Source organism: Dromiciops gliroides, chromosome 3 (assembly GCF_019393635.1).
Source record: "Dromiciops gliroides isolate mDroGli1 chromosome 3, mDroGli1.pri, whole genome shotgun sequence".
Lineage (NCBI taxonomy): Eukaryota > Metazoa > Chordata > Mammalia > Microbiotheria > Microbiotheriidae > Dromiciops > Dromiciops gliroides.
The window spans coordinates 238,499,019-238,525,592 of record NC_057863.1 but is presented as its reverse complement, the minus strand read 5'-3'; positions in this window follow the sequence as shown (position 1 = coordinate 238,525,592).

The window sequence follows — 26,574 nt, the reverse complement described above, 5'->3', positions numbered from 1 at the left end:
GGAAATAGCAAACCACTCCAGTATCTTTCTTAAGAAAACCCAAATGTCAGACATAACTAAAACAACTCAACTGGATAGAAAAATAGATATGTATACTCACATACATGTGTGTTGTAATGATTGGAATGACGCCACCTGCTGGAGACTTACTGTAGAAGAGTTCTGCCCATGAAGCGAAGGTCTTTGAGGGCAAGACCAGGAGTCAGGAAGTGACGCGGGCTAGTGGGAGGAGGAAGGAAGAGACTGGCGCTCAGTCTCACGCGCTCTTCCCTGAGGACTCTGGTGGAGAGCGGAGCTAGAAATGTGCTCTCCCTTTAATAGATAGAAATCTAGGCCTTTCTCTCTCTCTTTACCAAATTCTTATTCTCCTTAATAAATGCTTAAAAGTCTAACTCTTGCTAAAGCTTATAATTTATTGGCGACCACTCATTAGATATTTTAGACAGTTTAGCTAGAATTTTAGCCCTTAACAGTGTTTTTATGCATAAATTTATGTGTATATACATGTGTGTATACATATATATGTCTGTATATGCCGATGTGTGTGTGTGTATATATACATATATATGTATATATATATACATGTTGATGTTGAGAGTCAGAGAGCTTTAGTTTATTTAGTTTTACTTTGAATCTTCCTCAAATATTCAGTCATATTGGGTTCTGCAGTTACTTTGGGTGCTTCTAGTTTCTAGAGACATGATAGGAGATGACAACCCTACTTTATGTTGCTGAAGGAAAATATATCTGGGAAAAAGCCCACATGAGAGCGTCTGGCAATTTCCATCATATCCCTATCACCAGATTGTTAAACTAGAGACTTCAGGGAATTTTATTCATTAATTGATTGTTTTATTGGCTCTAAATCCAACATTCTTTCTCCTAATTCACAGGAGAATCAATATAGTCAAAGTAAGGTACAATTCAGAGGTGCCAAAGGAAAATAAATGAGCCAGAATAAGAATTGGCAACTGATTGGATATGTGGGGTGACAGTGAGGAATTTAGGATGACTTTGGGACTATGAACCTGGGTAACTGAAAGGATGGTGTTGCCTTCAGCAGAAGTAGGCAAGTTAAGAAGAGAGGTGAGTTTTGAGGAAAGGACTATGAATTCTCTTTGGACATGTTGAGTTTTAGGTGCTAGTAGTTACATCCATTTGGCATTCAAAATCATGAATGTGATTGTCTTTGGTCAGTACAAATTAGGTGACTTACATTCCTTCATTAAACCAACGTTAACAACAAAATAATTTATTAAAAATAGATTTAAAATGAACAAACCAGTGATTGTTTTGTGTAGATCATTTTTGGTAAACTGATCCTCTTCACTAACCTGACTTTCTTAGTTTTGTTGATTGAAATCATTAAGCACTTTGATCCTAGAATTAAACTGTCATGTGCTAAAGAGTTGGTCTTATCGTGAGGCTGTAAATACAAATTGGCCTTTCTTTTCTTTCTTTCTTTCTTTTTCTTTTTTTGATGAGGTAATTGGGGTTAAATGACTTGCCCAGGGTCACACAGCTAGTAAGTGTCAAGTGTATAAGGCCGGATTTGAACTCAGGTCCTCCTGAATCCAGGGCCAGCGCTTTATCCACTGTGACTCCTAGCTGCCCCTAAAATGCCCTTCCTAAAGAGCTATTTTACCACTGAGAGTGAGGAATATTATTGTTTAATGAACTTTAACAATGTCTGTATTTGGGCATTGTATTTTAAAATTATTTTAACAAGTGTGAAATGATATAATATTGCTCTACATTAATTATTTATTTATCCATTTCCACATTTATATTTTCAACATCTTAATCAATTTCATTTTCCATCTTTGTTTCTGTCCTGAACCAAGGACATCCTGGAAATAAGACAGGTTTCAAGGGGTTGTGCCAGGGAATCTGGTTGACTCACACAAACATATGGAAGTATAATTTACTTGTGAAATATTTTAGCTTACTTTGTTCTACATCTTAAAGGCTATAGGCAAGTTCTAATAACAAAAATTGTTTACTTGATGATTTTTACTAAAGCTCAATTGTATATTTTAATTAAATACAATCTTTAAATTCTATTATTTTGACAGAATTTTGATTATGAAATTTATGAAGGAAGAAAAGTCCACATGGAAATATGTTGGAGATAAAATAACAATAATAATAACTACCTATTGCCAACCTGATCTGCTAACAGAATTATGAAATTGTGAAACTCAATTTGGGGGAATAGCCCTCCCCATTTTAACTCAAACATGTATACTTAACTTTTGGTGATCACTCATTTTGAAGCTGTATTAAAATTTTTAAAGCATGACTTTTTTATGATTGCTTCCTATTTTATTTCTTTAAAAACATTTTATTTCTTTATCTATTCATCCATTCATCCATCTATTTACTTATTTATTTATTTACTTACTTATTTATTTATTCATTAATTAATTAATTTATTTTTGTGAGGCAATGGGGATTAAGTAACTTGCCCAGGGTCACACAGCTAGTAAGTGTCAAGGGTCTGAGGCCAGATTTGAACTCAGGTCCTCCTTAATCCAGGGCCAGTACTCTTCCACTGCACCACCTAGCTGCCCCCTATTTACTTATTTATTCATCTATTTATTTGTTTATTCATCTATCTATCTTTCCATCTCTTTATTTATTTATTTGTTTATGACATGAAAAAAAAATAGTTCCAAATTCTCTCCTTCCCCCCCCCCCACTCACTGAGAAGGCAAGCAATATGATATCAATTATTCATGTGAAATCATTCAAAACAAATTTACATGTTAGTCATATCACACCAAAAAAAAGGAAAAAAAATTGAGAAAACTGTACTTCTATTTGCAGTCAGAGTTCATCAGGTATTTCTCTGGAAGTAGATAGTATTTTTCAACATGAATCCTTTGGAATTTGCTTAGATCATTATATTGATTAGTTGATCATCCTTACAATATTACTGTTACTGTGTGAAATGATCTCCTAGTTCTACTCACTTTCCTTGGTGTCATTTCATATAGGTCTCACCATGTTTTGTCTTGTTTTGTTTTTCCTGAAACCATCCCCCTCATCATTTTTTATATCACAATGGTAACCCATCACAATCCTATGCCACAACTTGTTTAGACATTTTTTAACTGATGGGTATTTCCTCAGTTCTTAATTCTTTCCATCAAAAAAAGAACTGCCCCCAATATTTTTGCATACATTGGTCCTTGATCTCCTTGGGGTACAGACATAGTAGTGGCATTGCTGAAGCAAAGGGTATGCCCAGTTTAATAAACCTTTGGGCATAGTTTCAAATTGTTCTTGGGAATGATTGGACCACTTCACAATTCCACCAACATTAGTATACCTATTTTCCTTCAACTCTTCTAGAACTTTTCATTTGTGGTAGGTGTGAGGTGGCACCTCAGAGTTATTTTAATTTGCATTTCTCCAATCAATAGTTATATAGAGTATTTTTCCATTTGTCTATATATAACTTTGATGTCTTATAAAAACTGCCTGTTAATATCCCTTGACAATTTATCAATTGAAGAGTGGCTCTTATTTTTGACCCAGTTTTCCATATGTTTGAGAAAAGAGGCTTTTATGAGAGAAACTTGCTATATCAATTTTTGATATAATTTCATTATCAATGGTACTTTTTGAAATAAAAATGAAGTTTTCTTGATTATCTAATTTAATTAGGTCTGGCTTTTTTTTTTTTTGCTATGTCTGAGATCATGACTGATACTCCCGCTTCCACTGAAACAGAATAGATTCTGCTCCATTTCCTTATTTTTAACTCTGTGTGTCTTTCTGTTTCAAATGAGTCTCTTACAAGCAACATATTGTTGGATTCTGATTTCTAATCCTTTCTGCTATTCATTTTCATTTTATAGGTGAGCTCATCCCATTCACATTCACAATTATAATTACTTTTTTCTATACTTAGCATTTTATTTCCCCCAATTGCATATAAAGTCAACTTTTAACATCCATTTTTTAAATTTTGCATTCTAAATTCTCTACCTTCCTCCCTCCCCAGCCACTACCCTTTGAGAAAGCAAGGAATTAAATATGTTATAAATTTGTAGTCATGCAAAACATTTCCATGAGTCATGTTGTAAAAGAAACCAGACAAAAATACTCAAGAAAAAAAAAAAAAACCTATGCTTCAATCTGTATTCAGACACCCTCAGTTCTTTCACTGGGGATGGATAGAATTTTTCATCATAATTACTAATAGTGTATTTCCTTCTATTCTATTTTCTTCTCTCTCTCTCTCTCTCTCTCTCTCTCTCTCTCTCTCTTCAAAAGTATGTTTTATTTATGATTTCTGCCTCCCTTAATCTGCCCTCCTATTTATTATCCTCTTTTCTTTATCCCCTTTTCATCCTTTCCAATTTTCCTCTATCATTCTTATCTCTTTCTTTACCTCTTCCAGGAATTCTTGTTGGACTTGTGTCCAATTCAGAATTTTTCTTTGAGGCTTTAGATATACTTGTTTTACATTGTTGTCATCTGAGTTTGTGTCTTGTTCCTTCCTGACATCATATTAACTTTTATGATCAAGTTTGTTTATGTTGTTTGCTCATTTTACCCAGACTACTTCACTTTGAATTTTATGTTAAATTCTACTCTGCTCACCTGGAACTAGGGAGGCACCATACCAAGCTCCAGGCTTTATTGTGTTGCTGTTTCCAGAGCTAGTTCTCTGAGTTTGCCATTTTTGGTGCTTCTAAAGTGGTGTGATTCAGGGAAAGAAGTGGTCACTGCTGTCCTACTCTGTATTCTGGCTTTTCTTCACACCAGAATGGCCCCTGGTTTTCTGCATCTGTAAGTGCTAGCGCTCTTCTTGTACCTGGAACTGTTGTCATCTCCCCTGGTCTCCTGTAGCCACAAGTGTTAGCATTCGCCTCTGCCTTGGAACTGTGATGAGGTCTTTTGATTTCTTGTGACTGACAACAAGTACTACTTTCCACCCCCAAACTGTGAGCCAGAGCATCTTGGGGTTTAAGAGCTATTAATTCTGTGGCTGCTATAGCTGTCACAGATGCCTTGTAGGTGCCAAGTGTGCTCTGGGCTGGCTCCCACCCTGGTGTCACAAACTTCTTCTGAAAAAAAGCATGACCTTTAAATATGTGTTATATTTGGTTAATTTCCCAAAGAATCAATCCTTTTGGCAGAACCTGAATTATTTTAAGAATTGTATCCCCATGTGTTTGTACTTTCAGATTTGCTGATCTCTACCTCTAACATGTAAAAAACAGATGAATTGCGAAAGTGTTTTTACATTCTTATTTTCAACAAATCTTTGCTGACCTTTAAAATAAATCCCCATTTGTCTATAGCCTAAAGTATTCTTTGTCATTTTTTTTCCTCCTGGAAATATGACAGTGTTTCCTATAGTAGGTAAGTACTATCTCCCTCTTCACCTCTACCTTTTCAAATCTTTAGCGTCCTTCAAAGCTCAGCTTAGGTGTTAGGAAAACATTCTTTATCCCCTAAAATGCAAGTGTCTCCTCCCAACAAACCACTTATTTATTTTGTATGTACTTGTGCAAAAGGATGTACATCTTCCCCCTTTCCCCAACAAAACGTAAGTTCTCTGAGGGTGAGGAGTATTTATTAATCATTTTTGTATTTTCAGTGACCAAAACATAATAAATAGACAAGGACTAGACCTGTGATTTCAGTAATTAACATCCCAGGTGAGGAAATCTCTATACCACTGCAAGTCAGCACTTGCTCTATAGCTTATAGTCTGAGAAATTTGAATAGAACATTAAGAGATTAAATGACTTACCAAGTGTTATGTGTCTAAGACAGATCTTGCACCCAGATCTTCCTGGTATCTAAGCAACCTTCACTATATGAAACCGTTGTTGTTTGATTGTTTTTCAGTCATGTATGATAATTCATGACTGCATTTGTGCTGTTCTTGCCAAAAAATATTAAAGCAGTTTGCCATTTCCAGCTCATTTTACAGATGGGGAAACTGAGGGAAATGGGATTAAATGACTTGTCCAGGGTCACACAGTCTGAGACTGGATCTTAACTAAGGTCTTTCTGACTGCAGGCCTGGTACTTTACAGGTTTAAGGGGATTATACCAAGGAATCTGGTTGATTCACACAAACATAAGTATATATAATTCACTTGCGAAATATTTTAGCTTACTTCTTTCTACATCTTAAAGGCTATAAACAAGTTCTAATAACAAAAATTGCTTCCTTGATGAAGATACCTAGCTGCCCCTACAAATATCTAGAGCCAAATTAAATTAAAAGTATATGACTAAGTCATGTCTCATTTTGAGTATGTATTGAGAGAGTAACTGGTGCCCCATTTGTATAGTGACAATTCCACATGTAAGGAAAGGGCTGTCGTTCTGTATGAACATAGACATGTCCAGCTCCTTCTTCCTTCATCTTTTTCCAAGGAAGACTTTCATTCCTTCCAGGAGGGGAAGTAGGAAGTTGGGACATATGCCATCATTCTATATTCCCTGGAAAGAGGGAGTACTGAGCTGGAAGTATATCTATCTGCCCCCTTAAATACTATTCATCTAGGGGAAATGATCAGGTTTAAACTAACTTTTTATCACTTTGTCAGTTAGAGAGCAAAATGGACCCCAAGCTTTATAACCAAGGCTTGGCCTCTTTTTCACAAAATACCAGTTCCACAGTGAACACACATAGCAATGAACCCCATTTATCTAAGTCATAGCCAAACAGAAATCAGAGAGTATGCATAGGAGAATATATGTCAGACAATACAGAATAAAGTTCTCCCATTGGGAGTGAGATAGCTCAATGAGAGAGACAGACAGACAGAGACACAGACACAGACACAGAGACATACAGAGAGAGGAGAGACACAGAGAGAGATAGACAGTGATACAGAGACAGCACACAGAGAGACAGACAGAGACAGAGAGATGGAGACAGAGAGCCAGAGACAGAGAGAGAGAGAGAGACAGAGACAGAGACAGAGAGAGAGACAGAGAGAGAGAGAGGCAGACAGACACAAAGAGACAGAGAGAGACAGAGACAGAGAAAGAGACAGAGACACAGAGATGGAGACAGAGAGAGAGATCCATGGAGAGTTACTGACAGACAGACAGACACACACACACACAGTGATATAGAGACAGACAGACAGACAGACAGAGACAGAGAGATGGAACCAGAGAGAGAGAGAGAGAGAGAGAGAGAGAGAGAGAGAGAGAGAGAGAGAGAGTTCTTCATCTCACCAAAGAGAAAATTCCTTGAAGAATCAAGATTAGCAAACTGAGAATAGGGACATGATGAAGACTCCCTGCTCCTCTCCTCTTATGTCTTCTCAGAGTCTTTTCCTTCAGCAATCTGAAGTGGAATTGGCCTCTTCCAACTTCTGTCTTGAAGTTGGAAGCCAGCTTGATACCCCTCAGAGTACACTGTTGCTTAGAGAGTTCAAAGGGGGAATTCATGCGTGAAAGTCCCCATAGTGGATACTATTTGAGAACTGAAGCTCTTGCCACCAAACTAACTCCACCTTAAGCCTCACAATACTACAGGACCTTCAACTTTACCAATAAGAAGAGAATCCCATGGCTTTTGTGACAGAGGTTACAAGTATATACATTCATAACGCTAAACACATAAGACATTATTTAATAGTGAAATTATAGAAAGAGTGCTGCACTTGGAGTCAAAAGATTTAAATTTGGCTCTTGAGTCTACTACTTACTAAGTGTGTAAGGAGAGGCAAGGTACATTAAAGGCATTTAAAATATGCTTGTTTAGTGGTTGATTAATGTACAAGAGAAGGTTTGCAAATTGTAATACATTTTATCACTCCCCAAAGCATTATCAGTCTGTAGTCTCTGGGGGTAAAACAGTAAATATATTAGGAGATAAATACAAGAAGCATTCTTTAATGACCTGGAAGATCCTAAAAATTTGTCCATAACAGGTGGACATATGAATGTTTTCAAGCATCTTTGGAAATAGTGTAGGAAAAGGACACATTTTTTTGAAAAGAGAACTTATTTTTTCTATTTTCTAAAATGTAAATATAAATCATTATGCCTTGAGTGAGTAATTTCAAGAAAACCTGTATGTTTTCTATTCAAATTAGCAAACTGGCCCTTGTTTGCCTTGATGTTGTATGATATAATTATGGATTTGAGTCAGATTAAACTCTGAGGATGGGGTCTGGAAGGTACCCAGCCCTGCCCCAGTATAGTTCATTTAGAAGTTTATTGCTTGTCAAATTCTCACTGTCTCCTTTAAGTTTTATTGCCAATTAACAGTATTTTTACTTCTGCTCAGTCTCCCCACTTGTCAGCTACATATTAATTTTGTCTGCAATCCATCATGTGTCAGAACCCCAGTCAGTGGGTCAGGGAGTTTGCCCACCAATTCAATACTCGGGGCTCGGCACAGGATGCAGCAATTGAGTTGAGACCAGATGTTAAGTGACATTGTCTCTTTTTCTCAGAGCAGAATCCCCTTGGCCCTGGGGTCCCAACAATGGATTATTCTTTTCTTCCCAACATAACCGAAGATAAATTTTAACCCTGTCATCCTTAACAATGTTGAAGCACCTGAGTGACTCTTCCTGTTATTCAGGTTGAATATCTTTAGAGACAGGGGCCAGGAGAGGGGAGTCAGTGGGAACTGTGAGATCTGAAACATCTGACTGTCACTCCCCTGTTTCCTCTTCCTTTGGTTTGACCTTGTTCCCCCTCCCCTTTTCCCCCTTGTTTCTGGAACACGTATGCATGTCTCCATACATTGATCACGAGCTGAACACGCACCCTGGGTGAGACAGGATTGGATGTTCGATTGTGAGCTCGACCTAGTGTGCATGGGGACTTCCCCTCTGACCAACATTCCTATATAAGGTTAAGGCATGTATTGGCTGGCGCGGTTCAGGAATTGAACTTGCCCATTCCTACAGGAATTTAATAAATCTGTCTCTGCTTGACTTGGTGGTCTCCTCGAGTTATTTGGGTAAACTGAGGCAGTTTGCTCCATACAATGTGATCTCAAAAAGTTTAAGTAAATGAATGAGCCATTATAAAATTTCATGGCATAATATTCATAGCCCTCAAAAACAAAACAATATGAATGACTTTGTACAATAGGAAGTTTGTTTACTTCTTTTTAAGTGATGTCTTTTCCAGTGATGCATGTAAAAGTGTGCCAAAAAGAGTTCAGAGAGGAAAATAAAAGCTAAATCAAAAATTTCCCATGACCAAAATGGTGAGTGATAGTTATATTCCAATATTTTTTTATGGAAAATCATCTAGAGGCAGTAGGAACTCCCCTATTTATTCAGAATATATTCTGCTAAGCAAAGGACTCAAAGTTGAAGTGAAGGTTGACCTGAAGCAAAATGGTGAAGTAGGTAAAGTCTATCTTTGGTGATTCTCCTTCTTTCTTTCCTTTTTAACTTGCTTTTTTATTAGTTGAGCAGATTTTCATCATTCTAAGATTTCAGACTTTGACCTACCTCAGTGTCTTACCTAGCTGAGACATCACTTATGTTCAGAAACATCCTTCTTCCCTTCTATAATCAGAATTTACTTGACTTTTTAACCTGTGGGAGCCCATGCCCACATATCTTACTGTAGTTAATTTATATTGCATAGATGAGCCACAAAAAGTTGAATTTTGAAGAATGTTATCTTTTCAAACAATGTGCAATATTTCATAAATAATTCTGCCTGAATAATGTTTTACTATATATGTTAATCATCAGGGCAGTGGTTTAGTGCTTTGTAAGAATTATTATCTTCAACTAGCCAGCTGTATTTTAAAATTTTATATGTGATTATATGAAAAGATGCAGAAAAAGCACAGCACTAATTTATCCTAAAAACATTGCAAAGCAAAATAAAGGGACATTTTTCAAAAAGTATATGTCTAAAACAAACAAACAGCAACAACAAAGTGCCCTTGTATGCCATGGAGAAACTATAGAAACTTTCCCAGTAAGATAGAGATAGAGATAGATAAAAAGCAAACAAGGATGTTTCCCTTCAGTGTTGTTTTTTATGTTGTTCTTTAGAAGCTACTGATAGAAATAAAACCATTGAGGGAAATCAAAGAGTAAACCATAGATAAAGAAGAGACAAAATTATTCTTATTTTCTGATGACATAATCAATTTGTCTCAAGTATATTCCATATACTAAACTTAAGTACACACTTCAGTGAAATCAGTTTAGTAACAGTGACACATATAACTTAACAAAGCAGGTCAGACTGGCCACCCCAGTAAGGCCAGTGACCTAAATAAGAAGAGAAGGACCCTTTTTTATTGACAAGAAGGAAAGATAGCAGTCTTGGTAGCCATGGAACACTACAATTGGCTATACTAAGAAAAGTGGGTTGACATTCAGATGAGGCTAATCACAGCCCTCTCTGATAATTGAAGAATGTTAATTGTTTTATTGGATTCATCTGCCTCTTGTAATCTTTGCTAGGGGATCAATACCATCAGACTTGCTGTCCCCTTGGAGGATATCAAATCTGCATAATTATATAAAGAGAAGGAGTGATAACTGATGTATCTTTTGGAGTCATGCCACCAGGTTAAGCTTGTTGGGGCTTAAAGACAAACAAGCAAGTGTCCCAGAGGCTAACAATATGGTAATGAGAGGTAATTTATACACATATATGTGTATGTATATATGTTTATATGTATATGTGAATGTATATGTGTATATGTGTGTGTGTGTATGTATATGTGTATATGTGTGTGTGTATATGTGTGTGTGTGTGTGTGTATGTATATGTGTATTCACACTTTAACTTAGAGGGGGAATTGAACTCTTGAGCTTAACTCAAGGCTGGACTAATGTAGATTGAGCAATCACACAAAATGGAGCTGTGATATAGAATAGGATCAATTGTTAAATACACAGAATAAATTTAATTGCTTCAATTTACTCAGAAAATCCTAGAGAATTAACAAAGAAAAAAACCTAATTGAGACAATTAATAGCTTCAGTAATGTAGGAGGGTACAAAATGATTACAAAAAGATGCCTAGCATTTCTATTTACAATAACAAAATTCAGGAGAACGCAATGAAAAGGGAAATTTTATTCAAAATCACTATAGGATACATAAAATATATTGAAGTCAACTCAACAAAATACACTCAAGATCTATATAGATGCAACTAAAATGCTCTTTAGAGAAACAAAGGATGATAATTATTTAAATTAAAGGGATATTTGGGTGCTCATGGCTATAAGTATTCTTCATTTTTCCCCATATGGATTGTTCAACAAAACTGAATTCATATCTGAAGATCATACATGATTTCCTGAAAGTTATAATAACAGAAATAACATTACTGGATGGAGTGATACATAAGGCAAGAAGATATTTTTATCATTTTACAAAAATGCAAAACTTTGTTTTCCTGAGCCAAAAATGTTTCCTGCATACTTTATTGTACAAGTGTTTGCTGTTATCATGCAGTATGTCTATTGTCCGAATGGAAGAGTTATTCCCTAGAGATGATGGAGTCCTCCAGATGTTTCTATTTGTAGATAATATTGTGTTGATTGCATCAAATCACAGAACATTGCAAAGCCTCCTTAAATGTATCACATGTGTATGAAATGTGGACTCATGAGCAGGAAAAGAGAGAAGGTTGCAAATCAAACTGGTTTCACTTTTTTATGGTTTTAAAGATATGAATTTGTATCAAAGACAATTACAAACACATTACCCAGAAGGATTCAGTATTGTGTAATCAGAATTCAATAATAATTCAATCTGTTGGGAAAGTTGTTTTCCAATAGAGTTTCAATAGAATCCCATATGTGTGTCTTTTCCAGAAAGGTCCATTTAATATTGTTTTGATCAGTGTTTTCCAACCCAAACTATCCTAGGAACTGCTAAGATTTTAAAGTCTCTACCATGTAAGACTGTCTTCCTGCTTCAATGCACAAAGATGCTCCTCAGATCGGATTTGGGGAGTAGAAGGACCAAGAAACGGAGAGGAGAAGGAGGAGGTCTCAGTATTTTTTGCTTGTTTAAACTTTATAACTGATATAGTGGGAAAATGGGGTACAGGTTGGGGTTGGGGTTCTTAGGAATTGCTCTTTAAAGAATTACACCCTCTTGCACACAAAACTTAGTTAGAACAAGGTGATAGTTTATTTAGGGCCAAGGGAAGAGAAGGGTGGGGGGAGGGAAACCATGAAAGAAATCCTTGGACTTTTCATGGGGAGATTTGGCATAAAGCACATGACTCAGAGGTACCAAATCTCCTCGAACAGGAGACTGGAAGGTACTTTTATAGAGGCCTGATGGGGGTGGACCATCTGCCTGTGGAAAGTTCCTTTAGTGAGAGAGGACCATCCCCCACTGGTGGTAGCTGGGGGAATTGGGTGAGGGGTGGCTACAGATCCCTCTTCAGAACACAAAGGCCGAAGCCACACCCAAATTTATCTCCCCGGGATAAGGGAGACCAGAATGAAGGGTAGGAATCCCAAGCTAGCTCAGTCCGATTTGGTTCCTCTAGGCGTTATCTGTCCTCTGGTTTAGTTTCTCAAGGAGAAGATTCCTCGGTGTGCCCCAGAGAAATTCTGGGGTGCTCTGCGTCCCATGACATAACTTTTATTAAATAAGGTGGTAAAAGTTCTTTACAAGAGGATTTTTTAAGGGGACCCTTGAAAATGAAAATTGTCTTTGTAGCTGGATGAAAATGATAGTTATGGGGCACCCACTAGCTGCATACTAGGGTGCCTCCTTCTCATGAGAAGAAAATAAAGCCTTTGTCACCTCGCTGCTGAGTTCCTGAGAATTATTGAGAAGAGGATGGATTTTTTTCCCTCACAACTGGAGGTTCCACCGAGATGTAAGGAGCTGCGGGGCCCTACGGGTTCCAGCACTCCCAGTGCCCTTCACCAGGGATGGTCGGAGCCGGTCCTGAGTTCAAGGAACTCAGCAGAGACGTAGCAAATACTGGGTGGAGCAGGCTCACCAAGGGGGTAAGAATTTATCAAAACAGGGACTGCTATGGGGAGGAAGGAAAAGCCAGCGCTCTGGTTTGTTAGGCTCATGTTACAGAGTCGCTTGCTTTATGTTTTTTGCAGGGGTATTAGGTAAATTTATGAATGAAAGCTTACCTCCCAAGATTGTGAGGATAGAGCAAAATGTTATTGGGGTTTAATATAATGTTTTCTTTGGGCAGGAAAGCCAAGAGAGAGGTCCCTGAATTTCATCTCATGAGAAGATAGCATGGTGCAGAGGCGTGGCTCTCTGGGAAGCCTTTATCCCTGAGTAGGAGATGAGAAGGCATGTGTGTGTGTGTGTGTGTGTGTGTGTGTGTGTGTGTGTGTGTGTGTGTGTGTGTGTGTGTGTGTGTGTGTGTGTGGTGATGGTCCTGGTCCTGGTCCGGGTGCAGTGGGGTCATCTGACTGAAGGGTTACCTTGTTGGGGGAGGGTCATCCCCCACTGGTGGTGGCTAAAGGAATTTGGGTGAGGGGCAGTTCCAGATCCCTCAGGTCATCTCTCTCTCCCCCTCACACCACAGGAACAGCAACCACACCTAATATTGTCTTCCCTGGGGGTGGAGGAGACTGGAGTAAAGGGTGGTGATCCTGGAGTTACTCAGAGTGTCAGTCCTTTGGTTTGGTTTTGTGGGGAGGGGGTTCTTTTAATTTGCCCCAGGGAACTTCTCTGGTAAACTAGGCCCATTAGAAAAACAAAAGGGTTTGCTTGGGAAAGGTGGGAGAGGCCTATGGGTCCTTCAAGAGTCTAGGATTAACAAAGATCCATTAGCCCCAGGCAATTCATTTGCTTGGGAAAAGGGAATGTGAATTCGGTGCCTTTTCTTAGAAAAGAAAAAGTTAAAAAAAAATGTTTGAGAATTCTACTTTAAAATCCTGAGAAAACTGATTCCATGTTTTAATTGATAAACTGTTGACAGATGGAAATTACGGTAATATTTAGCAGTTGTTGCATGCTATTGTAAATTGGTTTTGTGATTTTGCTAAGGGTTAAATACTGTTTGAGTTTGATTAACTGAAAGCCTTCACTGAAGCTTTCAGATATTCATTCTTTTACATTAATTGCCTTTCTTCTGAGTTATCAGATCTGAGCAAACAAGATGCCAACTATCCACAGGGAGAGAGGACTCGGTTTCCCCTGCACTGTATTCCATGAGGCTTGCCAACTTCTGTTCTTTTATGGTAACCCCCATGATCATCCCAGGTGGCATGATAAACACAATGTTGAATTTGGCCATGGCAACTGGTATCAATGGTATTAGATTCTTTAATTGTCTTATACTAAATTAGAAGGGTAAAGATGATCACTTTATGGACTCCTTTGCAGGTGGCTTGGGGAAGTTTTTAACAGCATGGGACATTCTTGGCATCTCTCACTGGAACAGCTTTTCACTCCTCATCCAGGATCCTGGGATTCCTGGATTCTCTTGGTTTTGGGTGTGCCATGGTGCCAGGCGGTTAAAGTCCGTGTGTGCCAAGGTGCCAGGTGTGCCAACCAGGGTGCCAGGCGGTTAAAGTCCATAGGTACCTGGGGTGCCAAGGTGCCAGGCATGCCAACCAGGATGCCAGGCGGTTAGAGTCCATAGGTACCTGGGGTGCCAAGGTGCCAGGCATGCCAACCAGGATGCCAGGCAAAGACCATAGGTACCAGGGGTGCCAACCAGGCCAACAGTGTGCCAGGCGATTGGAGTCCATAAGCACCAGGTGTGCCAAGCAATGTGCCAGGAGATGCCAAGCAGTGTACCAGGCAGGGGTGGTCCCCAAGAATTCAAAGGGTTCCTTAAAGATGAAGAATGCCATGTCTACTGATACAGAAAAAAGGAAGAAAGTACACCTCCCTAAAATTCCCAAAGACAGCCCTTTGGGAGACAAATTAGAAATCTGGGATAAGCTTGAGAAGCATAGAGGAAAATGCAAGAAGAGAATGATAAAATATTGTTGCCTAATATGGGCTGGGGTTCCCTTCAAGGGAGGTTCAGTCCTTTTGCCTAAATTTGGGTCTAATGAAAATTGGGTATGCCAAGCCTTAAATGTATATGTGATCCTTACTTGGGAAGGGAAACAGAGTTCCCAATAATAGAAATGAAAAGCATGTTTCTTGGATATTTCTGGCCTCTCTGCCTCTGTTTCTTTACTCTGACAGAAGGGACTTCTGGCCCAGACTCCTTGAGTTTCCAGCTCACCAATTTAAGCCTGGAGACTGGTTATTGATAAGAAACTGGAAGAGCAACAAGTTGGAACCTGATTGGGAAGGACCATTCCTGGTGTTACTTTTCACTGACATTGCAGTGAGGACTGAGGAGCAAAACTGGACTCACTACTCTCAAGTAAAAGGGTCACCTTTTCCAGAAGAAAAACCAGAGCCAAAACATGAGCAATGGACTGTTAATAAGGAATCTGATCGACTGAGGGTGAAGTTTAAAAAGACTTTAATGTACAATATACCAAGCCTGGTACAAAAAGGGGGAAGGGAGGTAACATTTTGGGGTAGTGGGAGCTGCTCAGGCAAACAAGTAGTGAAGGAGCAAAAAGGATTTTTTATATGGGCATCTGAAGGAGGAATTGATCCTGTAGGAAGAATAGGAATATCCTTTGGAAATCTCATGGATCCTACATCCCCCTATCCTTTTAAGACTCCAGAAATAACTTCTCTAAGTCCAGAAGGGAAATTAGGAAACCTAACAGGCCAGTGAAGTTAAGGATGTGAGAGAGACAGTGGAGACAGAGACTGGGTTTAGAGATTCAGATACTCAGATGGAATGGGTCAGTGCTTTGGGAAGACCAGCTGCCCATACTCTAAGTCCAGATTAGCCTGGAGGGATTCTGGTGTCTCCTTCAATTATACCAGAACGGGTTGGCAAAGGGTGAGAGTTGCAGGGATTTGGAAAAAGGACAGCAGCTCTTTCGTGGTTTGGGGTGTGCCATGGTGCCAGGCGGTTAAAGTCCATAGGTACCAGGTGTGCCAAGGTGCCAGGCCTGCCAACCAGGGTGCCAGGTGGTTAAAGTCCATAGGTACCAGGTGTGCTAAGGTGCCAGGCCTGCCAACCAGGAAGCCAATGAGTTGTGTCCAAACATTTTTCATCCCTGATCCTCCCCTGAGCTGACCTATGGTGGTATTGTGGTGGAAGACCAACCTTATTCCCTAACTGGGCTGGGACTTGTGGGTTGGTGCGGCTGGCCACCCACTTTACCATGGCATCTGAGCATTTCTCCAAATCTGAGTCTAAATCAAGAAAGAAACACAGTCCAGAGGGGCAAAAAGGGTCATCAGATGCTCTAATCTGCCTAGATAGCATAGAATCCACAGATTTAGACCAAAAGGCAGAGGAGATATTCAATAAATTGAATGAGAGGAGCCAAATAGTCAAAAATAAAGAGGAGGGATTGTGAGAAATGGGTAATCGTCTCCTCTCAATGTGAATATAACAGTCAGTCATACTCCTCTGACCTGTGTGTAAGACAAAGGTCTCAGATCCCCTCCTCCCCCTCAGGTTAGCAAGGTCACATGGTTAAAGGAGCCTTGGTCTCAATTAGGTCATCTCCAGAGTTCTGTCCATATAAAGAAGTATGAGGTCCACTCCTGAGTTATGCCCATACAATTTTGCACGTAGATTGTAACCCCGACTAGTGATGAAAAAGGGGAAGGTCCATTTTGCGTTAGGGACTAGGGTATAAAACAGGGCCTGCGAGCCCCCTTTCGGGGCACCCACTAGCTGCACACTAGGGTGCCTCCTTCTCATGAGAAGATAATAAAGCCTTTGTCACCTCAAAAACAAAAAAAAGAAAATGATAGTTTAACTTATGATAAGATAAAAAACTCAAAATATTAAGTATCAAACTAGTTTGTTACTAAAGGTTCCATTATTTAAAGAATCATGATTTATAGAATCTGTGATTTTTGAAATTAATAAAGTCAGGTATTGATTTAATTGATAGACATAATCTGGAAGGAATTTTAGAGGATATTTAGCTCAGCAGCCTTATATTAGAGGAGAGAAAATGGAATTTGAGAGGCAATAGATGATATACCCCCAGGTGATACAGGCATTAAATAGAAAAAACAGGCTTCAAATTCAGGAACTTTGTCTCTAAATCTTGTTAACTTTCCATAATACTTTGATGCCTGAAAGAGAACTGGACTGGAAGTTAGGAGAGTTGGGCTCATTCTTGTCTCTGACCTTAGGCAAGTTATTGGGAGTTGTCATAGAATAGAATGGATGTCAACTTTTTCATCAGTGTTAGAGTTTCATCGAGATTTAAAATTTTATGATTCTGCTATGGCTGGGTTACATGGTGGCACCTAAAGACAAAGTATGGCACTATAGGTTAAATCTATTTGATGTTGTGAATATTTTTTAAAAAAATAAACAAAAGGAAGAGGAAGACTGATAGGGCTAAGTATGTATTATCAAAGGGCCTCAAGAATGAAAAAAAAATTAAATTCTTGTGGCTTGTCCTGGGGAGTATGTTGGGGAAGATAAGAAGGTAATCAGAAATATCAAGGAACAGTCCCAAAATTAGGAAAGTGTAGAATAATTCTATAAAATTTAGGAAGTATTTCAGCAAAATTAATAGTGGTAAAATGATTTTTACTACTCATAGAATATAAGTTCCTTGAGGGCAGGGATTGTCTTGTTCTTGACTTTATATCCTCAGGGCCCAGGAAAGTGCTTGATTCATAGTTGGCATTTACTGATGCTTACTAAATTAAAATGAAATCACATGTAGCTCATGTGTTAACTTGGGTGCTTAGAATTTTCTAGGAGGAATAATGAGTAGAATGCCAAGCTTGGATTCAGGAAAACCTGAGTTCAATGCCAGCCTCAGATACTTACTAGCCTTGTGACCCTGGGCAAGTCACTTAACTTCTGTTCATCTACGTTTTTGCATGGACAGAATGGAGATAATAATGACAAGAATTTCTCAGGTTTGTTGGGAGGATCAAATGAGATAATAATTGTAATGTGTTCAGCACAGTGCCCGACACATAAGTGCTTTATAAATCTTAGCTATTATTGTTAATATTATTACATTGTTATTATTATTGGCTTTATGGACTATTCATTTGTGGAACTTCTCTTTTTTAGAATGTTTTTATTTTTTTTTCTCAATTACATGTACAACAATTTTAACATTCATGTTTTATCATTTTTGAGTTCCAAATGTCCTCCCTAGCACCTTTCCACCTCCCTCCTTGAGGAGGCAAGCTCTTTGATAAATATCATACATGTATAGTCATACAAAATATACTTCCATACTATCCATGTTGTGAAAGAGAACTGGAAGGGGAAGGAAGGAAGGGAGGGAGGGAGGGAGGAAGGAAGGAAGGAAGGAAGGAAGGAAGGAAGGAAGGAAGGAAGGAAGGAAGGAAGGAAGGAAGGAAGGAAGGAAGGAAGGAAGGAAGGTTGGTTGGTTGGTTTTTATTTGCATTCAGATTCCATCAGTTTTTTCTCTAGGAGTGGATCGCATTTCTCATCATAAGTCCTTTGGAATTGTCTTGGATCTTTGTATTGATGAGAATAGCTAAATCATTCACAGTTGATCATTGTAAAATATCACTGTTACTGTGCATGATGATCTCCTGGCTCTGCTCACTTCACTTTGCATTACTTCATATATGTTCTCCCAGGTTTTTCTGAAAGCATCCTGTTCATTATAGTATTTTTTTTTTTTACAATAGTATTGCATCATAATCACATACCACAACTTGTTCAGCCATTCCCCCACTGAGAGGCATCCCTTCAATTTCCAATTCATTTTCATCACCAAAAGTGCTGCTATAAATATTTTATATAAGTTCTTATATAAGATTTTATATAAGATCTTTTTCCCTCAATCTCTTTGGGATATAGATCTAGTAATGGTATTGCTCTGTCAAAGGGTATGCACAGTTTCATAGCCCTTTGGGCATAGGAACTTCTCTCTAATAATCTTAAAATGCCTTGTGTTTATCCCTGAACAAAAGTTACCTCTAGGATCATATAAATTTGTCTTATATTGAGCTCTTATCTGTAAGCAAATAAGACGTCAACTTAGCTTTTAAGTATAGATAGATGACGAGAACTGGATTTGTGATTTCAATGTTGCAGAAAGCAGCTGATGAAGAATTTTCTATACTAATGCAGGTCAGTTACTTTTCTCCATCCTTTAGTCTTAAAGAATTGCGTATTATAGCAACTCAGAAATCATAGGAATGCCCATCAATTGGAAAATGGCTAAACAAACTGTGGTATATGATGGTGATGGAATATTATTGTGCTATAAGAAATGACAAGCTGGATGATTTCAGAAAGGCCTGGAAAGACTTATATGAACTGATGTACAGTGAAGTGAGCAGAACCAGGGGAATGATGTGCATAGTGAAAGCACTATTATTTGATGAAGAACTATGAATGACTTCACTATTCACTGCAATAAAATGATCTGGAACAATCTCAAAGGACTAATGAGGAAGCATACTATCCACCTCCAAAGAAAGAACTGATATTGATTGAACACAGACAGCAGCATGTTATTTTTGCCTTCAAATTTTTTCTTTGATTTAAGTTTTCCTATACAAAATGACTAATGTGGAAATGTTTTACATAATTGTACATGTATAACCAATATCTGATTGCTTAACTGTCTCAGGGAAGGGGGAGGGGAGGGAGGAAGGAGAGATAAAATTTGGAACTCAAAACTTTAAATAAAAATGTTTATTATTATTTTTTTAATTGCCTAGAGCTCCAAGTGTTTAAATGACTTGGAACCTAAGGTCACACATTCAGTATGTATCATCAAAAGAACTTGAATGCAAGTCTTCCTCGTTTCAAGGCCTGGTCTCTATACATTATTCCAGGCTGTCTCTCAATACAAATATAAAACATTTTTATTACAAACAAGTAAGGACAGAAATTAGATTCAACGTTGAGCCTAGTTAGCAAAGAAATATGCCTATTTCATTCCTCCTTTCCTAGAAGGAAGTAGCCTGGTCTCTGATAAACAAATATACAACACTAGATGGGAAGCCTGAGTAGCTTGGAGTGAACCTGTGCAATTTGGTGATCGTAGCATTCATGTTTCCTTTAAGCTCACTTGCCTTAAATAATCTTATTACTCACTTGCCCTGGAATCTATATATCTTATTTATACCATCTCAGGTACTTGCCATGCCACAGACATGATCACAGCTCTTATATTTATTTTGCCTTCAACATACTTTGCCACATGACAGGCAGCATACTTGCCTTGCCGAAAGATTTTTGGATACCTCTGCCATCCCCAAACATGGCTTGCTTGTTTCTTTCCAGTAGCCTACAGCATTATGGAAATCTGTGTTCTTTTCTGCTGGGCACACCTGCTTCACTGGAATACATCATGCCATAAACCTAGCATTTATCACATCTGCCTTAATAAAAATTTTCAAGTACAAACAAAATTCTAATTTTTAAATAGAAATTAATGGGAAAATATTATTCCTTTGACAGCTCTCTTTTTCAGATTATAAAATTGCTTACTAGTTGCCTTTCTTGTATCACTTTATAAACTTGGACTTATAACATTATTTCTTGGAAAGTTTATTTCCTTATGAGTGCTATGACTGCAATTTAGGTATCTGCTACAAAGTGATTGGAGATGCCTTAGATTTTTGTTGTTTGGACTAACATGCTAGACTCTAATAATGCTAATTCATTTGGTATACAGTCTAGTGGATCATGATTTGCTGAATGGAATCTTTAAAATAAAAATAAAAGCATAAATCAAGTGATCTTTAATTATTACATAAATATTTAATGTTAACCTAAAGAACCTAGTACCATTATTTCCAAGTTTCCCTGTGTATGTGTGTGTGTGTGTGTGTGTGTGTGTGTGTGGTGATTGTGGCATTTTGTTTTTCTTTGGTAGAGGACATCACTGTCTCTTGATGCTCCTCTTACCTGTCTAACTGCTATTTCTCAATCTCCTTTGTTAGATTCTGCCCTTTCACCATAAATTTCCCAAGGCTCTGTCCTGGGACTTATTTTCTCTGTCTCCACTATCTCAGTAATGACATCAACTTCTTTGTGTTCAGTTCACCTCTACTCTAATCTGGGCAGGTAGGTGCGCCTGGAGTCAGGAAGACCCAAATTCAAATGTGGTCTCAGACACTTAGCTGTGTGACCCTGGGCAAGTCACTTAACCCTGTGTAGTTCAGGTGCCTGATCTGTAAAATGAGCTGGAGAAGGCAATGATAAGGCACTCCCAGTATCTTTGTTAAGAAAACCCAAAAGGGGTCATGAAGAATTGGATATGACTGAAAAATGAATAAGCATTTTTTTTTGGTGAGGCAATTGGGGTTAAGTGACTTGCCTATGGTCACACAGCTAGTAAGTGTTAAATGTCTGAGGTCAGATTTGAACTCAGGTCCTCCTGACTTCAGGGCCGGTGCTCTATCCACTGCACCACCTAGCTGCCCCCAACAAGCATTTATTAAGCACTGAAGCTGTGTTAGGTACAATGCTAGATGCTGAGTATTCAAAAACAATGCTGCAAAATATTTTAAAGTTAAATTAATTTCTGTGATGTCTTAAGATAATATCAATACCTATAAAACTATAGAAATTGTTATAACACCCATGACGAGCTTTTGAGCTGTGCAGTGGAATTCTTCAATCTATTTTATGAATTGAACATAAATGCCTCAACATTTCTGTTCCCCAATTGCTAATCATATTTTCTTTCTAAGTGACAGAAAGAAGCAAGGCAATTGAAATTGTTACAGAGGTAGGAGAAGCTATGCTATTTAATAATCATCTTTAAATAAGCTAGGATTAATGTTAGAAAAATAAGTAGGTGAATTTGACTCATACCTGACTTATTTGTATTAAAGAAGAAAACTCATATAATTAAATATAAATTAAGTATGAATTAGACACCTTGGAGTTTTTCTAAGTTAGAGAACCCTAGGATCATAGATTTAGAGCTAGAAGGGATCTTAAAGTTCATCTTGTCCAATCCTCTTCATTTTGAAAATGAGGATACTGAGACCCAAAGACAATAAGCCTCTTGCCCAACTATACATAGGTGTAAGAGATAGAGCCAGGATTCAAATCCAAGTTCTCTGATTCTGAATCTAATATACTTTCTATCAAATCATGAAATCATTATGATTTGTCTTCAAATTTCAATGACTTCATATGCCAACTGCCCAATATATTTTCCAAGTAATGGAATAGTTTTAACTTCAGTGCTAGTGTATGTTTAATCAAAGCAACATGTTTGGATTTGCTATCCTCGCACACCCTCAAGTGATTCCAGAACAGAAGTGCAGTTAGGAACTGCCTGTTTATCTTCCTGTATCATTATTTTCCTCTTCCTTCCTGGAGAGGACTTCCCCTGGGCAGGAAGTGCTATAGGATACTCCATTGTGATTAAAAGGAGCAACTCCACACTTACCCATAACCGATGGCTCCCCCTTCTTTCCCCCTTCTCACAAGGACTAGGAAGTATTAATTTGTCTTGATACTTTTAATAATTATATTCTATTATTCAACCTTCTGTTATCCTAGTTCATGTATTTATCTCCTTTCATCTGAACTATTTTAAAGATAATCTCTTAATTGACCTCCCTGATTCTTGTACCTCCCTGCTACAATTCGATATTCTACATATCTGCCAAAATACTCTTCCTGAACCACATGCCTCCTTAGCTTTAAAATCAGGTTTTTTTCTTTAAACATTCATTCATCTATTTTATAAGCATTTATTATCTCTCCTTCCCTTTGCTTTCCTCAGTTGAACAATAAGCAAATAACATCCTCATAACAAAAATGAATAGTACGGCAAAACATAAAAGGGATGTCTTATTCTTCATTTTTAAGTGCATGATCTCCCTGGAAGCAAATGGGTGGTGTGTTTCATCTTTAGACTATTGGTTTATCATTCCATTGAATCAGCAGTTCTTACAATGGAATCTGTGACCTTTTTTATAACTGCATTTCAATATAAATGTTTTCTTTTATAATCCTATGTATTTTGTTTGATGTGTTTTAAAAAGGCTATTCTGAAAGAGAATCCATAGTCTTCACCAGTTTCCCAAAGGAGTCTGTCTGTCTGTCTGTCTCTCTCTCTCTGACACACACACACACACACACACACACATGATTAAGAATCCCTATTCTAGACATTCTAGTTACTCCCAATTGTCTCTAGGAAAAAGACATAAAATCTTCATCTTGGCAATCTAGTTCCACCTACTTTTATAAAAGCATTTCACATTTTTTCCCATCATTCATTATACATTCTAGCTAAAGTGAACAAATTGGTTTTTTTCCCCTCAAACGATTGGAATGATGCCACCTGCTGGAGAGCTACTGTAGGAAAGCTCTGCCATGAGGAGAAGGCACCTGAGCGCAAGCCATGTGGCTTTTCTTTGTCATCAGGAAGTGACATTGGCTTGTGGGAGGAAGATGGGGTGAGGCCGGCGCTCTCTCTCTCTCTCTCTCTCTCTCTCTCTCTCTCTCTCTCTCTCTCTCTCTCTCTTTCGTCAGAACTCTGCTGGAGAGTGGAGCTGGAAATGCACTCTCCCTTTGATAGATAGATGAATCTAGGCCTTTCTCTCTCTCTTCACCAAATTCTTATTCTCCTTAATAAGTGCTTAAAAGTCTAACTCTTGCTAAAGTTTATAATTTATTGGTGACCACTCATTAGATATTTTAGACAGACTAGCTAGAATTTTAGCCCCTTAGAAATGCAAGTCTTTATCAGTTCATCTACTTAGAATCCATGGCTTCTCATAAAGCCCAATTTGGGCTTGGCTTACATTATATCTCTTATGTGAAGCCTTGATCAATCCATCCTCAAATTTCCATATATTTATGATACACATTTATGGTACATCTGTACACATGCTGTACATTTTCAATTAGATGAAAAGTTGTTGGTGGCAGAGACTGATTTTGCTTGTTTGTTTACCCTCCACTGTATTCCCAGAGCTTAGCCTATACATTTTTGTAGAATTAAATTGAACTAACTGCTGAGCTTGCCATCAATGCTTTTCAAAATTTTGGAATAGTTTGTGAAATGGATGTTTTATGAGCAATTAAAGAGAGCACAATGATGCCTAAGAGCTAGCATGGTTTTATTAAGAACAAGTTATACCAAACCAATCTCATTTCCTCCTGTGTGAGGGTTACTAAACTCTAATAGCAGAGACATTATATACATGTAGTGTATTTAATTGCAGTGAAAAAAATCTGACTTAAAGTCACTCTGTTTTTAAGGAATTGTCTATGCTTTTAAACTCAGGAATTTTTGTGGCAAGTAGTAATAGTGCATTTTGATAGATTAAAATCTCAATAAATAACACACATACACACACAAGAGGTCTTCAAACCAAGAAGTTTGCTTATTAAACACACATGTGACTAAAATAAATGTTGATTCTAGTGGGGGAAATTTTTGTTTCAAAAAATTACCTAATTTGGGCATTTGATTCTAAAATTGATAACCTTAAAATTCATTCATACATCAAGTTTCCAAAGGAAAAAGAAATTGAATTTCATATATGAGAGAGAGAGAGAGACAGAGAGACAGACAGAGACAGAGACAGGGACAGAGAGACGGAGAGAACTAGAGGATCTTCCCCCTAAAGCCAGGTAATATCTTCATCTAATCATGAGGTCATGGCACACACTGGTGCCTATATTATAAAGCCTAGCTTTATTTATGGAAGAGATGAGAAAAATGCTCAATAGCAGTAATGGAAGGGCCTCTGAAAAAGAGAGTGAATTACTGACTTGTTGAGCTCTCAAATATTTGCAAGAACCTAGAGGTGCCCCCCATATCACAAGTGACAGTGAATGATTGGCAATCTGCAATTATAAGATGAGGCTTATAGTGATTAGCATTTTGGAATGCTTCCTAATGTCCATGATACTAAAGACTAGAGGGACCCTGCTCTGATTTATAAAGTGGCAGCTTCTCAATCCATTTACATTGCATTAAATGCCCTCTCTCTGGGACTCCTGATCCATCTTAGTCTGTCCTCATGAGCACAATTTGCGTGGGTGGGTGGGTGGGAGTACAAAGTTTCATTTAGATATCCCAGACATTTATGAATCATAGAATTTTAAATCTTGAAGGATTTCAAGATTTTAAATATGAGGAAACCGAGCCACAAAGAAGCAGTTTTTCTAAGATTACTTAATTGTGACATAGACAAGATTCTTTTAGTATGGTGTGCTATTAGCAGTCTCACTATGTGTATTATGAGATCCCTATAGTCATGGCAGATTGTTGTTTGTCCTTTATTCTCAAAAAGGACCAGGATCCTGAAAAGTTATGTCATGACTTGCAGTGAATTGGATTTAAGTTAGGGAAGGCTGTGCAAAGTCAGAGATATCTGGGTTTAGTGGCAAGATATACATGGACTCCGGATGTTTTGAGGCAACCAGAGTTAAGTGACTTGCCCAGGGACAGGCAGCTAGTAAGTATCAAGTGTTTGAGGCCAGATTCTAACTCAGGTCTTCCTTACTCCAGGGCCAGTGTTCTATCCACTGGGACACCTAGCTGCCCCGGTCAAGACAGATAAATATGGTTAAAATTGATGGTTAAATGGATTCATATCTGAAGAGTGTTGATTAATGGATTAATGTTAATGTAGAAGAGCAACTATAATGTATTGCCACAAGGAACTCTTTTGGGCCCTGGCATGTTCAAGACTTATTGATGGTTAAGATAAATATATTTAGAGAATATTTAACAAATATGTGAATAAAATAAAGCTGAGAGGGAAAGCAAATATGTGGAGATGATAGAATCAGAATCCAAAAATATTTCAACAAGCTGGGACAATGGGCTGAATCTGACAAGATGACATTGAGTAGGAATAAATGTGAATTCCTGTATTTGGGTTCAAAAAGTCAACTGAGTGACTACAGTTTAGAGGAGGCCTGGCTTAACAGCAGTTTATGTGTAAAAGACAAGGGATTTAGTTGATTAAAAGCTCAATATGAGTCATAGTATATTAGAATGGAAAAGACTTCAGAGATCATCTCATCCAACTCCATCTGACAGAGAAGGAAACTGAGAAACTTTGTCTCCTGACTCCAGGCTCACTTTTATTACCTATGAGATATAAAGGCAGAAGTGGATAAAGCTCACACCTAGTGTGACAGAATATGATTAAACAAAACCTCTTCTCTTTTTCCCAATCCTTTCTTTACATTTTAGTGATAAAGAATTTGGCTTCAATGAATGTCTCTATTCAGATTAAATGGCTACACTATAATTTCAAGATAAAACTGTTTTTCCTTTCTTTTTCTCAATATAATTGATAAAATAATTCTGTCCAAGATTTCTAAGGAATGTAGTAGGTTTAATTAAAATCACTGCCAGATATTCAAACTGATCTGTTGAACAAAAGACATCAAGGATACATGTGTACTTTGGTCCCAGAGGCAACTTGGCACCCAGATATCTGATTCAGGTCCTGGGAAATGAGACAGCACAAACACCAAGTTAAACCAGTCCTGCCAGACTGCAGGCACTGTGGAAGTAAGAGTTTCTATTGTTTTGGCCAAAAAGTAAAATAAAGAAAAGGGGAAAGTTAGCTTCATGTCAAAAGG